This window comes from Myotis myotis, unplaced genomic scaffold (genome assembly GCF_014108235.1).
Source record: "Myotis myotis isolate mMyoMyo1 unplaced genomic scaffold, mMyoMyo1.p scaffold_m19_p_3, whole genome shotgun sequence".
Taxonomy (NCBI): Eukaryota; Metazoa; Chordata; class Mammalia; order Chiroptera; family Vespertilionidae; genus Myotis; species Myotis myotis.
In genome coordinates this window covers 147,064,380-147,081,803 of record NW_023416335.1, presented here as the reverse complement: position 1 = coordinate 147,081,803, position 17,424 = coordinate 147,064,380, and positions in this window count along the sequence as shown.

Here is a 17,424-nt window from a genome sequence, read left to right as displayed (position 1 = left end):
GGTGGAGACAAACTGTAACAAATGGTCTGGTGGGAGGGAAAGAAAACATTTCAGTTTTAATAACCTCTATTGAAATAGAGTTTTTCTCCTTAAAATTACCCCTCTGTTTATTAAAATACTAATTTATTTACTGTATTGAATTTGGCCTGATTGTTTGCATAAACACAACAAGAATGGTAACTGACTATCTTTGCTGGAATTTCATGATTGAATCCCAATGTGCCCCATAGGGCCAGGAAGCCAAGCCATCCAGCCGCCATCAGGCCTGCCTGCAGTATCTGCTGCCCATTGTCCTTGCTTCAAGGCCCTTCTCAGCAGCCCTCCTACTCGTCACAGCCCAGAGTGCATGGGGTTCCTTGCTCCCCTTCTACTCTGACCAACCGCCAGTGATGGTAGGGTATGGGCCTGACGCTCCAGCACCAGCTATTCTCAGGGCTACCACGCAAGATACCAGGCTTTCTCTGTGGCACTCTTATTGCCTTGAAGTCTTCAGAGCTCAGATAGGGCTCTTAAAATATGATACTCCAGTCAAAGTTTCCGGTCAATAAAACCACTATGGGAAACAGGTCTTATTGAATTTATGCAAAGAAATGTATTGCCATGATTTATTTAGCATTGCCAAATTTCAGAGGAATTACATAAGGAGAAAAAGCTACTGACCTGCCTTAAGATCTTCTGATTTTCCTTGCCAGTCCTTTTTATGGACTCTCCAGAGTTATAACATAACAATAACTGTTAGATTTCTTTTATCATTCCCACCTAAGTACTTTGGCATAACTATTTACCCTCTGTTTAGGGAGGCAGAATGTAAATTATTTACTCTCTTTGGCTTACTGGCCTGTACTATTTGATTAATTTCCTTTCAACATTTCTCTTCTCCTTCTTATCACCTACACAACCTTTCTAAATTTCATACTTTCAAATTAGCCCTTTAAGCTTCTTTCTATGTCTTTTAAAAATGCATAACCATGCCTCAGACCTTTTACTCAGTAATTCCTTATTCTTAGAAACCTCAATCTTTTACAGCCAGTATTTCTTAGCTTACTAAGAGCAGGTGCTTCCTTCCCTATGCAATTTCAAGTATACTGTGTCGATCTAATTTAGTCTTGGAAGGGTTAAAGAGAACAAAACGGGGCAGAGAGAAACTTACTGTGCTTAGTAGAAGCTTTCTGGCTTGAGTCCAGCAGATAAGTAAAAATCAACAAAACTTCTGGTCTGCTTTCCCTGCCGACGGCCCTCCTCTTTTCTGCATTAACCATTTCCTTAGCTGCTCTCCCTCCTAGATTTTTCCTTCTTTACTCTAAGCCCCAGAGGCTCAAATCCTTCTCCTCTTCTATTACTTTTGATCTCTCTGAGTAGCCCCCTTTTCCCCAGCCTAAGGCTCCTCCATCTCAGCAGGCTGAGAGCCTACTACCCTATCTAGCAAATCCTACTGCCACTACCCCATCTCACACCCACTCTGGAGCAGTTTTCAGCTCTCTTCCTCCCCCAGTTAGAGCAGATGCTGTCCCTGACAGAGACCTACTGTAAATCTATCAGGAAGGGCAGGCAGATGGCAGGTCTCGGGAACCACATGATAAAAAATCCAGCAGTCCCTCTCTTTCACCCCCACACAAGCCATGAGAAAATGTACTAAACCTAACAAGCCTTTGTTTAAACTTCTTTGGGTTGCTACCTTATACCTTTAAATTAACCCTAAATTTCTAAAATTTTAACCTAATACAGCAGAATTATACATCAGAGCAAAGCAATTAAAAGTTCTCTACTGTCTTCCCCTTAAAGCAGGGTTTGCCCTATCTTTAAACAAACAACAGAAAGAGATAACAAATACTCATGTGTATAGCCAGACAACACAAAGTAGCTTTCACTTCACATAGACTCTCACACTTACATTCATACACCAGACAGTCCGAGTTTTTGACCTCTACCAAATGTTTACTCAGAGTTTAAGCAATCCAACTAATTCCTGACTAATTGCCTAAGGGAGCTCTATGGCTTCCCGGGAGGTGATCAAGCTCCCCTTCCACTCACTTGGAGTGGGCCAGACTGGTAGGTGGTCGACGAAGACGACTGACCCTGACCCATTTTGACAACAAACACCAAACAACAAATATCAGACAGACAAACACTAGACAGACAAACCCGGTGCAGCCTAGAGCCACACAAACCAGGACCCCGGCCACCATCGTGGCCGCGGGTCAGGACCAGGAGTACCGCTGCGTCCAGCCCTCCATATAGGTCCTTCCGTGGGATGTCCCAATTCCAGATTAACGACTGGTCTTCCTGACCTCTCCCGAGAGTCCAGGTGGCTCAGTTTCCGAATCAAAAGTTTTGGGTGGAGTCTCCTCCGCCTCCCTGGGGCCCGGGATGGAGACTGGAGGCCTCCTTGGTAGTCGTTCCCCACAGGGATGTGGGGTATCTCGCTGCATGACAGTGATGGCGAACCTATGCCACGCATGTCAGAGGTGACACATGAACTCATTTTTTTTGGTTGATTTTTCTTTGTTAAATGGCATTTAAATATATAAAATAAGTATCAAAAATATGTCTTTGTTTTACTATGGTTGCAAATATCAAAAAATTTTTATATGTGAAACAGCACCAGAGTTAAGTTAGGGTTTTTCCAAATGCTGACACACCGAGATCAAAATGTTCGCCATCACTGCCTTATGATGTGATCACCACAATAATTCTAGTTACTGCACTGTTATTAAAATATTATTAACTATATTCCCTATGCTATACATAACATCCCCATGACTTATTAATTCTATAACTGCAAGTTTGTATCTCTTGGTTCCCTTCACCTTCTTCACCAACCTCCACCTCTCATCCACCTCCCCTCTGGCAACCATCAGTTTTTCTCTGTATCTATGAGTCCGTTTCAGTTTGGTTTTGTTAATTTGTTTTATCTTTTCAGATTCCACCTATAAGTAAAATCATACAGTATTTGTCTTTTTCTGTTAGACTTATTTCACTTAGCATAATATCCTCTAGGTCTTCCATGTTGTTGCAAATTGGAAGATTTCATTCTTTTTTATGGCTGAGTAATATATGCATATGTAATATACCACATTTTCTTTATCCATTCATCTGTAAATAATGCTGCAATGAACATAGTGGTTACATATCTTTTCGAATGAGTGTTTTTGTTGTCTTCAGATAAACACCCAGAAGTGGAATTGCTGGGTCATATGGTAGTTCTATTTTTGTTTTGTTGAGGAATCTCCATAGTGTTTTCCATAATGACTACACCAATTTACAATTCCATCAACAGTGTACAAGATGCCTTTTTTCCACATCGTTGTCAACACTTGTTTGTTGAATTTCTGATACTAGTCCTTTTGACGGGTGTGAGATTCAAGATTGTTTAACTCTTCTCACGGGAAAGAACCAAAGAAGGAAGGTTGAAAATATGGGGCAGATTGGGGGTGGTTGCTGGGGCAAAATCCTTGAAAAGGCAAAAGGGAATGAGCTGAAGAACACAGACTGAAGGACTGATTTTAAACTGGAAAAAGATTCTCTCTGATTGAGAAGTACAGCCCTAACCGGTTTGGCTCAGTGGATAGGAGGTCAGCCTGCGGACCAAAGGGTCCTGAGTTCGATTCTGGTTCAGATCAAGGGCACGTACCTTGATTGCAGGTTCCTTCTTTCCCAGCCCGGGTCTAGGAGTTTCACTCACATGGACATTTCTCTGTCTTTCCCTCTCTCTTCCATGCTCCTTACAAATCAATGGATCCTCAGGGAGGATTAACCACAACCACCAAGAAAGAAGTACAGATGGCCTTGGCCCCTATGCTGTGGTTAGAGCAGCGGTTCTCAACCTGTGGGTCGCGACCCCTTTGGGGGTTGAATGACGCTTTCACAGGGGTTGCCTAAGACCATCGGAAAACACATATATAATTACACTAGAGGCCCGGTGCACAAAAATTTGTGCACTCGGGGGGTGGGGGGGGGTGAGGGGGGCGTCCTTCAGCCTGGCCTGTGCCCTCTCGCACTCTGGGACCCCTCGGGAGATAACGACCTGCTGGCTTAGGCCTGCTCCCCGGTGGCAGAGGGCAGGCCTAATCCCTAGGTGCAGCCCCTGGTCGGGTTTAGAGCAGGGCCAATTGGGAAGTTGGGGCACCACCCCCTGGCAAGCACAGAGCAGGGTGGATTGGGAGGTTGCCATGCCACCCTCAGTCACGCTCAGGGTAGGGCCGATTGGGGGGTTGGGGCACCGCCCCCTGTCACACTCAAAGCAGGGTTGATGGGGAGGTTGCGGCACCAACCCCTGTCACGCACAGAGCAGGGCCCATCAGGGGGTTGGGGAGCTCCCCCCTGTCACTCACAGAGTAGGGCCGATAGGGGAGTTGGGGCACCGCCCCCTGTAACACACAGAGCAGGGCAGATCAGGGGGTTGGGGCACCGCCCTCTATCACCCACAGAGCAGGGCTGATCAGCGGGTTGGGGCACCGCCACTGTCACACTCAGCGAAGGGCCGATGGGGAGGTTATGGCTCTACCCCATCACACACAGAGCAGGGCCCGTGGGGGGACAGGGGGGTTGGGGTGCTGCCCTCTATCACCCACAGAGCAGTGCTGATCAGGGGGTTGGGGCGCCGCCACTCTCACACTCAGGGCAGGGCCGATGGGGAGGTTATGGCTCTACCACTTCACACACAGAGCACGGCCCGTGGGGTGGGGGGGTTGGGGCGCTGCACCCTGTCACACACAGAGCCACAGGGCGATCAGGGGGTTGGGGAGCTCCCCCTATCAGGCACAGAGCAGGGCCGATCAGGGGGTTGGGGCGCCTTCCCCTGTCAGGAACAGAGCAGGGACGATAGGGAGGTTGTGGCCCCGCCCCCTGTCACACACAGAGCCGCAGGGCGATCAGGGGGTTTGGGCGCTGCCCCCTGTCATGCTGATCCCGGTGCCGGGAGGCCTCGAGGCTCTGCTGATCCCGGTGCTGGGAGGCATATTACCCTTTTACTATATAGAATAGAGGCCTGGTGCATGGGTGGGGGCTGGCTGGTTTGCCCTGAAGGGTGTCCTGGATCAGGGTGGGGGTCCCCACTGGGGTGCCTGGCCAGTCTGGGTGAGGGGCTGAGGGCTGTTTTCAGGCTGGCGGGTGACTGTAGCTCCCAACTGCTCCTTTTTTTCTTTTTTTTTTTTTAATTCTGGGCCAGCTTTAGCTCTGGCTCCAGCTCTGAGGCCTCAGCTGCTGAAAGCAGGTATCCGGTTTGTTGAGGTTCTATAATCGAAACTCTGTATCAACTCCAGCTCTGATAACGCGACCGGCTGAAAGCTGGTTTCTGGGGTTTGTTTAGCTTCTATATTTGTTACAATGTTTCAAACTGCAAGCTCAGAGCCGGCAAGGCAGGCAGGGAACGTTGCAGTCCTCCGTCACTGAAGCAAGCAAGCCTCACGTTTAGTTTAAGCTGCCTGGCTGCCGGCGGCCATCTTGGCTGGCAGTTAATTTGCATATCGCCCTGATTAGCCAATGGGAAGGGTAGTGGTTGTACGCTAATTACCATGTTTCTCTATTTTTTAGATAGGATATTGCTTTTGTGATTAATCACTATGCTTTAATTATGTTGAATTTGTAACAATGAAAATATATCCTGCATATCAGATATTTACATTACGATTCATAACAGTAGCAAAATTACACTTCTGAAGTAGCAACGAAAATAATTTTATGGTTGGGGGTCACCACAACATGAGGAACTGTACTAAAGGGCCGCGGCATGAGGAAGGTTGAGAACCACTGGGTTAGGGTGTCAGCCTGTGCAGCACAGGATCCGCAGTTTCGATTCCCAGTCAAGGGCACTGCACTCATCTGCACAGTATTTAGCGCCACTGAAAGGCAATGGGGTGGATGTCCAGTTATGCACCTTGGATTGCAAACCCAGTAGAAAAGGAAGAAGGAGATAAATGAGAAATAAGCGGTTCAAGTATGGAGATCTGAATGGAGACAAAGAAAGGCTGTGCGTGGGCGAGATTTCAGGAACCTGATTTCAGAATTGGAACGCTTGGGCGATGACAAAGGATTGCCTCTGAAAGCCCTTTCTCAGCCACCACGCAGCTTAGGTGTCGGGGCGGGAGACATGCAAACTGTAGACTCCGGCATCCCCAGGCCCCTGGAGACAAAAGGCCCCGCCCCACGAGCGGCGCCCCTCCGGTTCCGCTCTCCGTCCGCGGGCTGAATGGGCTTCGGGCTCTGCACCGCCGGGGAGTGGCGGGCGGTTGCTTCTCTGTCTCCGCGAGCGCCGGCGACTCGCCCTCCCTCGGCCAGAAACCCTCCGCCGGGGCCGGCGCAGGAGGAGCGGCGCCTCTGAGGGCTGCGGCCACCCCGCCGGCCTCGTGTCTTTCCCTGGCGGCGGCGGCTTCTTCCGTGGGACAATATGTTCAAGAGAATGGCCGAATTTGGGCCTGACTCGGGCGGGAGAGTGAAGGTCAGTGTCCGCCCGCCGGTCCTCCCTGCGCGGCGTGGGGAGGGCTGCGGTGTCCCCCCCGAGGTTTCCAGGCGGGAGGGGGTCCGATCCCGGAGGGAGCATCTGTGTTTCCCGGGGCCCCCACCTCCCGGCGTCAACACCTCCTTAGGTCCCGCCAGCCAACAACACAGACTTCGTGCTGGCTGCTGGGGGGGGGGGGGGGGGGGGGCAGAACGCCGGACATGGTTGTCCAGGAAACCGGCCTCTCCGAGGCTGGGGAAAGCCCGCCTCGGTCGGTCCGCTGGGGTCCCGGTCGGCGGGGTGCGGCCCACCCGCTGGGAAGGGTGGAAACAGCGGCAGATACTGGGTGAGCCCTCCGCCTGCCCAGCACCGTGGCCAAAAGCTTTACCTGGTTCTCCGCTGCGGTCCCCAGGGAGCCTGACGAGGCCGTTACCCAGAGCATTTGCCAAAACTCAGAGCTGGGAGGTGGAAAGGACAGACAACTCGCCCAGGTTCATGGTGTTGCCAAAGCCACGGCCGGATATTAACCAGGGCATGCAAAGCGCATTGCCTGGCACATAGGGACATGGACACCAGCTGCTTCAGTGTTTAGTTCAAGTTATCATAGAGCCTAGCATAATGTTTGGCACAGTGACACGTTTCCCTCCCACTTTCTTACATCCCCTCAGGCGCACGTTCATTTTTAAGGCAGGACCAACTGGTTCCCTATATAACACCTGTTTCTACCCCTTAGGATGTTTGTTTATCCCAGAAAGCAAGTTTTTCTTTAAAAAGAAATTACCCACTTTTGCACCAATCTAGCTAGTATAAGTTTTTAAAGAGTTCTTGGAGAAACCAAGATGGCGGTGTAGGTAAACACTGGAAATTGCTGCCTCACACAACCACTTCAAAAGTACAACTTAAAGATAAAACGGACATCATCCAGAACCACGGGAAGGCTGGCTGAGTGGAAATTCTACAACTAGAAGGAAAGAGAAAAGCACACAGACTCAGAGGAGGTGCGGAAGTGAAGTGCAGAGGTTTGGAGGCACACACGGAAAGGGCTGGCAACTGAGGACACGGTTGTCTTTTTCAATCGGGAGGAAGAGACAAGCTCCCGACTGCTCTAAAGTCCAGCTCTGGGTGAGTCTCTGAGGACCCAGACTCATACTGGGAGAAACTGGACTGTCTGGCTTCGGTTGGAACTGGAGGGCGGCTTTTTCTCAGAAGTGCTTGTGGCGATTACTGGGACACTCAGACGCAGGCCTCTTAGGGTAGGACTGAGGAGCAGCCATTGCTGCTTGCTCCACCCTGTTGATCCCCTGGGACCTCGCCCCACCCAAGTTGTGCAAAGAGGTTTTTGCATATGAAAGGCCTGGCCCTTTGCAATCTGAAAATTACCTAACAAACTGCAGCTGGGTCAGAGAGACCCAGAACTTCCAAAAGAAGGCCCATGACCCCACAGCTGCTTGCGTTCCTTCACAGCTGGGCCTCATCTGGGCACCTCCAAACCTCAAACAAAGAAGAGGAATCTGCAGATCTCTCCATAGCTCCTGCTGGGTAGCCTCAGGCAGAGGCTAAATTAGCACCTCCTTAGAGATCCAAGAGCCAGTGTACACAGCAGTGGTCAGAGTGGGACCATCCAGATTACAACTCCTCAGATCCATAAGGAACACACTCAGGGGGCAGACTTAGTGAGCAGCAAAGCCCCACTGAAGCAAGTCTTGCCCCAGAAGGGTGTCTTCAGCACAGAAGTTCTCCCACTGCAGACACAGCTGATTCTCACAGCCAATTGGCCTGGAGGTCAATTCCTCCCAGTGATACCTACAACAATCAAGGCTTAACTACAACAAGACTGTGCACAAAGCCCACAAAGGGGTGCACCAAGACTATCCACCTCAGGTAATTGTGGAGGCTGAGCCACTGGGCCCTATAGGACACCTAGCACAGAAAGCCATGCTATCAATACAGCGAAGCATAAAAAATGCGGAGACAAAGAAACAGGTCACAAATGACAGAAGTGGAGGAAAACAAACCACTGGATATAGAGTTCAAAACCACACTTTTAAGGTTTTTCAAGAACTTTCTAGAAACCGCCAATAAATTTAGTGAGACACTCAAGAAATCTACTGAGACCCTCGAGGATATGAAAAAGGACCAACTAGAAATTAAGCATACACTGACTGAAATAAAGAATATTATACAGAGATCCAACAGCAGAGTAGAGGATCGCAAGAATCAAGTCAAAGATTTGAAATATGAAGAAGCAAAAAACACCCAACCGGAAAAACAAACAAAAAAAAGAATCCAAAAATATGAAGATAGTGTAAGGAGCCTCTGGGACAACGTCAAGTGTACTACAAACATCCGAATTATGGGGGTGGCAGATGATGAGAGAGAGCAAGATATTGAAAACCTATTTGAAGAAATAATGACAGAAAACTTCCCCTACCTGGTGAAAGATATAGACTTACAAGTCCAGGAAGCACAGAGAACCCCAAACAAAAGGAATCCAAAGAGGACCGCACCAAGACACATCATAATTAAAATGCCAAGAGCAAAAGACAAAGAGAGAATCTTAAAAGCAGCAAGAGAAAGACAGTCAGTTACCTACAAGGGAGTACACATACAACTGTCAGCTGATTTCTCAACAGAAACTATGCAGGTCAGAATGGAGTGGCAAGAAATATTCAAAGTGATGAATAGCAAGAACCTACAACCAAGATTACTGTACCCAGCAAAGCTATCATTCAGAATTGAAGGTCAGATAAAGAGCTTCACAGATAAGAAAAAGCTAAAGTTCTGCACCACCAAACAGTATTATATGAAATGCTGAAAGGTATCCTTTAAGAAGAGGAAGAAGAAGGAAAAGGTAAAGATACAAATTATGAACAACAAATACACATGTATCAACAAGTGAATCTAAAAATCAAGTGAATAAATAATCTGATGAACAGAATAAACTGGTGAATATAATAGAATCAGGGGCATAGAAAGGGAATGGACTGACTATTGGGGGGGGAAGGGATGTGGGGTTGTAGGAAGAGAGTGGACAAAAATCGTACACCTATGGATGAGGACAGTGGGGGGGTGGGCTAAGGGCAGAGGGTGGGGTGGTGAACCGAGTGGAAGTGAGCTATGGGGGGAAAAAAGAGGAACAACTGTAGTAATCCGAAAATAAAGATTTAATTAAAAAAAAGAGTTTTTATCCATCTTATTGTTTTCACGTAATTTTAACTCTATACTGTGTTTACAACTATCACACATAGTGCTTTAATATCATATGTAAAGTGGGAGTTATTTGAAAATTTCAAAAGCTACTGAAATTTAATGTAAGCTGAAAGAGATACCAGGTAAATTGATAAACATACACATTTTGCCCAGACTTTTGGGGCAAGGTTTTGACTGATTGGAAAGTACTAGCAAACAAAGGGTTAAGATAGATTTTGGAGAACTCACAGAACTTTCAGTACTTGTAATCAATCATGTTAGGTTCTGAAAGTTTGTAAGTTTAAGTCCCAAGGGACTTGGCAGTAGGCCTGTAGCCCTCAAATGCTTCTCTACAAACATAGGCGTGAGTTAGTCATGTAAAGCTTAAAACCAGTGATTTTCAACCTTTTTCATCTCATAGCACACATAAAATAATTACTAAAAATCTGTGGCACACCAAAAATATATATTTTGCTGATCTGACCAAAAAAATAAGCGGGGGGGGGGGGGTCATACAACTTTGATTCATTCACACTGGATGGCTTTTGTTGTATTGGGTGTTGTCATTTTTTTAATTTAATAATCAAGAGAAAATAGCTCAGTTCCCCTGGCTAAATAGTTAGGTATGGCATGTTTTAAAATTTTTTGCAGCATGCCAGTTGAAAATTGCTGCATTAAACTTAGAGACTTACTTCTCCTCACTCATTGTTATGTGGTTTTGTAGGCATCTTCTCCAATTTACATAAATTTCATCCAGGTAGAAAGTCTGTTGACAGATGAGCCCTTTTTATCATGGAGGAACTCTGCAAGTTCCTACCAACACCATAGCAGCCATGGGATCTATTAGCTGCTCACCAAGTTAGCTCTTCTTATACTCACTCATTCAGGCCTTGAACCTGAGTCCCCGTGGTTGCCACAAAGTGTCAGTAGCACTTACCACGATTCTTTACGTTCTTATACAAACAGCTTGCCTTCTTCTGGACTAACTTAGGCTAGTAGGTATTGAATTTATGTTACTTGTTCAGCCACAATTAATAGTTTTTCCATTTGTTCACTGCTTTCCCTCATTTCTTATTGGTTACATTGGCACAGCACTTATCACATGTGTATATCTTGCTCTTTGACCTTCAGATACATTCTTAATATTGAACAATTGATCTGAAATTCATGTGTAACATTCAGCATTTTGTCTTCACTTGACATTTTTTCTCTCCTGCATCAAAATCTGTCAACACTCACTGCCTTTACACGCACCAGATGCGATGAGAAACACGTATGTACATCTCAGAAATGAGCCCAAATGTAGGAATGATGACCATTCTGCTACCCTATGTCTTTACATTTAAAGTGGTTATTGATAGGTACATGGTTATTGCCCTTTTATTCATATTCATGTTTTTTTTCCCCTCATTGGGGGGCAGGATTTATAATTACAGAAATAAGACAAAGGTGTGCAAAAGGCTAACATTTATAATTGAAGTTCTAAGTTGAAAATCAACATTTCTCTGAACTCAAGACTCAAATGTATACATTGAAAAGGCACATTTGGACCAGGAAATATTGATCCAGAATGATGAGAACAAAGAGAGCTCTGTTTGCAGCAATTGCAAAGAAGATGTCTTGGGCCTACTCTCTCATTGAAAACAACCAAAAAAGCTGGAGAAATTATACAGGAGTGTGCAAAAGTAGGTTTACAGTTGTGAGTATGGGAAATGTTTATTACTGTATTGTTTATTGATTATTGTATTATTTATTATTATTAACCTACTTTTGCCCACCCCTGTATATCTGTTTGAAACTATCAGAAAGCAATGCATAAGGATTTATGGGGTTAAAATATGTGATGAGGCCGCCCACATGGGGGCAGCCTTTCACAGGCTGTCAGAGCCTATTAGAGAGAGTGCTCATGGGGAGGGAGGGTGTGAGTCCCAAGAGTCCATAGGAAAGGAGAGATGAGCTTGGAATTGGAGACCGCCTCTGCCAATTCTGAAAGTAGAGGCCAAGAGGTCTAGAAGTTAAACACAGTTTTTAACAGACGCATGGGCTGAAGGGACAAAAATTAGAGTTGAGGGCTGCAAGGAAAAATTATACACATCAGGTTTTAATTTGAAATGGGAAACATTCATCCAGATTCCTATGATCTCAATCCTGTTTGGATTAAAGGGACTACAAGTGACTAATGTCTGCCTGCCTGGCAGAAGCAAAAGTAAGTTATCTAGGAGAACAACATTGTCCAGAGCTTTGAACTGTCTATAGTTCGTCAAGGGTGATTCTGCGGCTCAGTTCAAAATAACCGGACTTGCCAGGAGACAAGATATGGACAAAAGCCAAGAGAAATGGCCATGGAAACAAGTCTGTACGGGACCTGATGCTCTAAGCCAGGGGTCAGCCAAACATGGCCCACAGGCCAAATCCAGCCCTCCACCTGTTTTTGTAAATCAAGGCTCATTGAGTCACAGCCACACTCATCCTTAAGTGTGTGTGTGTGTGGCTGCTTTTGTACTGTTAACAACATAGTAACAATGTAGGCTAAATAAATATTATCTATTATAATCAGATAAAGTCCTATCTATCCAGGCTTCTATCTAAAGTCCTTCTCTAAGCTAATACCTAATAAATAAAATAAAATGTTAAAAATTGCTAGGAAAGTGACCATTTACAGGTTTGTGGAAGATGGAAAAGAACCCTGAACTCCAAAGCCAAAGTTTTACTGTCTGGCCCTTTACAGAAAAAGGTTATTATCCCCCCAATCTAAGCAGCTACTTCAATAATAGTGGAATAGTAAACAGAGGATCAGTATAGCCAACAATTGGAAAAGATACTAAAATAGATAAACCCTAATGAGGCTCATGAAGAGAGGGACAGGGACTGAGGCGAAGGTACAACCAACCAGTCTGAGGAATTGAAGGGGGAAATTAACATAAATTCTGCATAAATGAAAAAATGAGCATTTAACAAACAAATTATGCTAATAAACTTAAAAATTTATGTTCAATGGAAAACTATCTTTGCTGTTAAAAGTCTTACAGATGTCCCTGGCCCCACCCCCCTCTCCCCCAATTGGCTTTCTCCAGCCCACTCATCTGAAAAATTCTTAGGGCAAACACCAACTTACCAAAAGTGACAAACCCTAGCTGGTTTGGCTCAGTGGATAGAGCATCGACCTGTGGACTGAAGGGTCCCGGGTTTGATTCTGGTCCAGGGCACATGCCTGGATTGTGGACTGGATCCCCAAGTAGGGGATGTGCAGGAGGCAGCCAATCAATGATTCTCTCTCATTATTGATGTTTCTATCTCTCTCTCCCCTCTCTTCCTCTCTGAAATCAATAAAAGTATATTTAAAAATAGAAAGAAAATTAAGTAGTCCTCTGTCTATTAAAGAAATTGAATTTCATAATTCCCACAAAGAAAACAAGAGGTGAATTCATTCTAAAGTTCAAGGAAGAAGTAACACCAATTACAAAAACCCTTGTAGAGAATAAAAAAGGGTAACCGGGCCTCACCTGAGCAGGGTGAGGAGGGAATCCATGCCAGTCCCAACCCAGTGTGTGGCAAAGAGCCCACGGGAGGTGATGGGACTGCAGACATGGGGGCAGCCTTACATAGGCTGTCAGAGCCCAGAGATAAAGATCAAGAGAGAGAGGACGGGTTGAGAGAGAGAGAGAGAGAGAGAGAGAGAGCGAGAGAGAGAGAGCGAGAGAGGAGAATCCCCAGTGTCCATGTGGAGGGACAGCCTTGTAGAGTGTTACGACCCAAGGTGAATGAGGGAAGGGGTCCTGAAGGCTGCATGCTGGCATAGGAGTCAGAGCCTGAGAAAGGTGAAGAAAGCCCGCTGTGGGTTGTGACAGCCTGGGTGAGGAGGGCATCCATGCAGGGGGGAGCCGCCTTGTGTGGGGTGGCAGAGCCCAAGCAGGGAGAGGCGATGTCTGGCTGGGTAAGAGGGGAGCAGTGGAGATGAGAGGTTAATTACATGGGAGACTGAAAATAGGTAGGTTTCTCATTGTCTGAGAAGACAGTTCCAAATACAGAAAGGGTGGAGACTAGAATGAGCCCTGTGGTTTTGGATTGGAGTTGTATATGCATAAATGTATTTCCTATGTTTGTACGTGGCACCCCCTGCTGGTCAGCACACATCATAGCGAGCAATCGAACTCCCAGTCTTCTGGTTGAACTCCTGAGGGGACACTTTGCATGTTAGCTTTTTATATATATAATTTCACAAATGTTGAATAAGTGGAATCATTCAGCATGTATACTTTTGAAACTGGCTTTTTTCATTTGGCATACTTTCCTTAAGGTTCCGCCAAGATGTGTGCTTCAACAGTTTGTTCCTTTTTCATTGCTGAGAAGTATCCCATGGTGTGGGCATACCATGGTTTGTTTAACTTCAGTCACCCATTAAAAGAAATCTGGACAGTTTACAGTTTGTGGCTATTAAGAATAAACTGCTGTAAACATTCATGTACGAGTTATCTTTCCTTTTTCCTTTCTCTCTGGGTAATCACCAATCTTGATGAGTCAAACCTCCTAAATATCTCTCGAACCCTGCCCCACCATCATCTGCCATCTGGATTACTTGTCACTTAAAATATATATGTTGGAGAGAGGAGAAGGGAGGTAGAAGGGAGAGAGAGAGGGAGGGAGGGATGGAGGACAGAGGACAGAGAGAGAGAGAGGAGAGAAAGAGAATAAAGAAAGACAGACTAATGTGAGAGAGAAACATCGATTGATTGCCTACCATGTGAACCCTAACAGGTGACTGAACCAGCAACCTAGGTGTGTGTCCTGACCGGGGATCCAACTGGCAACCTTTGGGTGCATAGGAAGACACTTCAACGAACTGAGCCACACCAGCCTGGGCTACTTGTCATTTCTCTGGCAGCAGGCCCTGAATCCAATCTAGGTTGATTTTTTTTTAAAGCTTTTGATCCTGTTACTCTCCAGTTTCATACTTATGAATAGCTTCTCATTGTCTTGGTGATTACGTCTCATATTGCACTGCTCTGCTCACCCCTCCAACCTCATTTCTCTTCACCAGTTTTCACCAGACATCCTCGCACATCTTTCAGTGTCTGCATGGCAGATGGAGGAAAGAGCAGGAGTGAAGGCAGAGAAGAGGGTGAGTGCATGGCGGATGCCAGCAAGGGCAAAACCGCTGTCACTGGTGGGAGAGCGCATGCAGAGTTCCCTAGGCTAGTGCTCTGCATTGGGCTTAGTGATTGCCTGGTAGGCTTCAAACACAATGACTTGCAGCACAGTATTGATTGGCGCTACAGTAGAATTAATTCCTCTGGTGTGTGTTAAATCTCGTTATTTCCTCTTATTTTGAACCTGACTCAACACACAACAACAGGAAGACCATGGAGTAAATTAACTGCCGGGAGCCGGTCCATCCTTGCTCCTTGACACAGTCGCTGCAGGGAAGAAACATCTACAAAGCATATGTTTCAAGGGACCTGGCATATATGGCATACTGTTCTTAATGTTTGCTCACCTTCTTGGCGCTATGTGTTTTAACCAAGGTCACCTCTCCGAGACAGGTTGTTTCCCCAGGTAGGGATTTTTCCCTGAAGTTAGGGAGGGAATAAAACCCCTTAACTAAGTGCCAGGTGGGTAGTTAATCACTTTAACTATGAACAATCATGCTTAAGCTACATAATGTTTACTCCCTGGAATGGAGATAAGAAACGCCCTAACCTTTGGAATAGAGATTGAAAGGATTGGAATCAACTGGTATAAATACAGATGTAACAAGACAACAGGACACAGAACCTAGACACAGAACCTACACAGAACCTAGAGACAGAAGAACTTCGCTGGAGAGAACATGGCAAAAGATCCTGGACAGAAACTGTCCACAGAACCTAGAGACAGAACCTGGCTGACGAACCTAGAGACAGAACCTGGCAACAGAACCTGGATAAAACATGGCAAGAGAACCTGACAAGAACCTGGTGACTGAACCTGGCTGGAGAACCTGGACAGAACCTGGCTGGAGAACCTAGCGAGGGAACATGGCTACAAAACCTGGCTGGAGAACCTACAGAACCTGGATAGAACATGGCAAGAGAACCTGACTAGAACCTGGTGACTGAACCTGGCTGGAGAACCAAACCAGAACTTGGCCGGAGATCCTAACCAGAACTTCGCTGGAGATCCTAACCAGAACTTTGCCGGAGATCCTGACCAGAACTTGGCTAGAGATCCTGGCTAGGCTGCTGATCAACTGAACGTTGCCTCTGTGTCGTTCCTTCTTCACCGACTCCGTCCACACCTTTGGGAACCCCTGGACCTGCTGGGGTTGGACCCCAGCATCTGGTGCCCAAACAGGGTCCCTTAGGTAAGCCCCACTCTCAGGATGGATAGGACTCCACCGTAGGAAGAGGGTGGATAGTCTTTGCCGACTCCGTCCACACCTTTGGGAACCCCTGGAACAGGATTCCCCTGGGTATGCCCCCCCCCCATTGAGAACCCCCAGACTCAGGACGGATAGGACTCCACCAGGGTACTACAGACCCCCATATAGAGGATAAGTAGGGTAAGAAGGTGGATAGTACAGAACTTAGATTGAGAAGATGTGCCATACTGAGTCCAAAGAAAGAAGACTATGTATTGATCTTTAGATTAAGAAGATGTGCCATACTGAGTCTAAAGAAATAAGACTCTGTATTGATCTTTTAACACATATGCTTGCTAGCAGAGGAATTTAGGTTACTCCCAGTCAGACAGAACGTTTTATACAAGAAGTATATCCATGCTTTTCTGAAGAAGGAAAGGTAAATGTAAAGGCATGGGAGAAGGTAGGCCCAAGGAGCCTTATCCTTAACCCCACTGCAGCCTTTCCACCCCGGGAAAGTGCAGTATTGGCAAGCTCTCCCTGGGATGATAAATCAGGACTCAGGTAATAGCGGAAAGTGCCAATCCTACTCTTAAAATGGATACAAGAGAGCATTTGGGGTTTTTCTTTTTAATGCCTGCTTTGGATTGAGTAAATGCATTACATGTGTCACCACAATGGACCCAGAGAAACTCCTTGTCCCATCGTTCCAAAGACTTAGAGTTGCCCGGATGACAGAAAAAGCAGAAAAAAAGAAGAAAGAAGAAAAGAAAGGCTATGCAAGGGACTGAGGTGTCAACATGGGGTCAGCTGAAGAAGTTAACACCTGAGGCCCAACAGATGGTAGAAAAGCAAGAAGTGGAAGCTACTTTGGAGACCCCTGGACCTGCTGGGGTTGGACCCCAGCAATTAAGTGCACAAGTTAAATGGTTTCTGGAACTTGGATCAGGAGACTCAGGACAGAAATGATCTTGCTATTTTGCAAAGAGCGGGATTTTAAATGACAGGGATATTGAGAGCTAAAAGAACAGAAAGTGATCACTAATGCTTGGGGGAAAGCACTGGTCTGAATGAGGCAGACCCAAATTATTTACCATTCGCCAGCGTCCCATGCACCCCAGGACCCAACAAAATTTAGCCTTCGGGTGGGGTCAAGCCTTGCCCCTAAGACAGGAAATGTTCCCAGGGTTGTCCCTCTGACCTGCAGCCAGGCTGCTGGACTCCCAGGGAGCCGATGCTGGGAGTGCGGGGCCTGTTCCCTAGGCTGTTCTACAGCCAGAGGAAGGCCAGTAGCTCCACTAATTGAGTGAGGAAGTGCTTCACCTTAACCTTTCAGCCCTGGCAAAGCGCAAGGTGTTGTTCCTCGTCTACCCTTGGCTCCCACCCTCCCAACTCGCCCACCCCTGCATCTCCCAGGAGCGATGCTGCCTCAGCAGAGGTGAGACCAGGCTCTCTGCTTCCC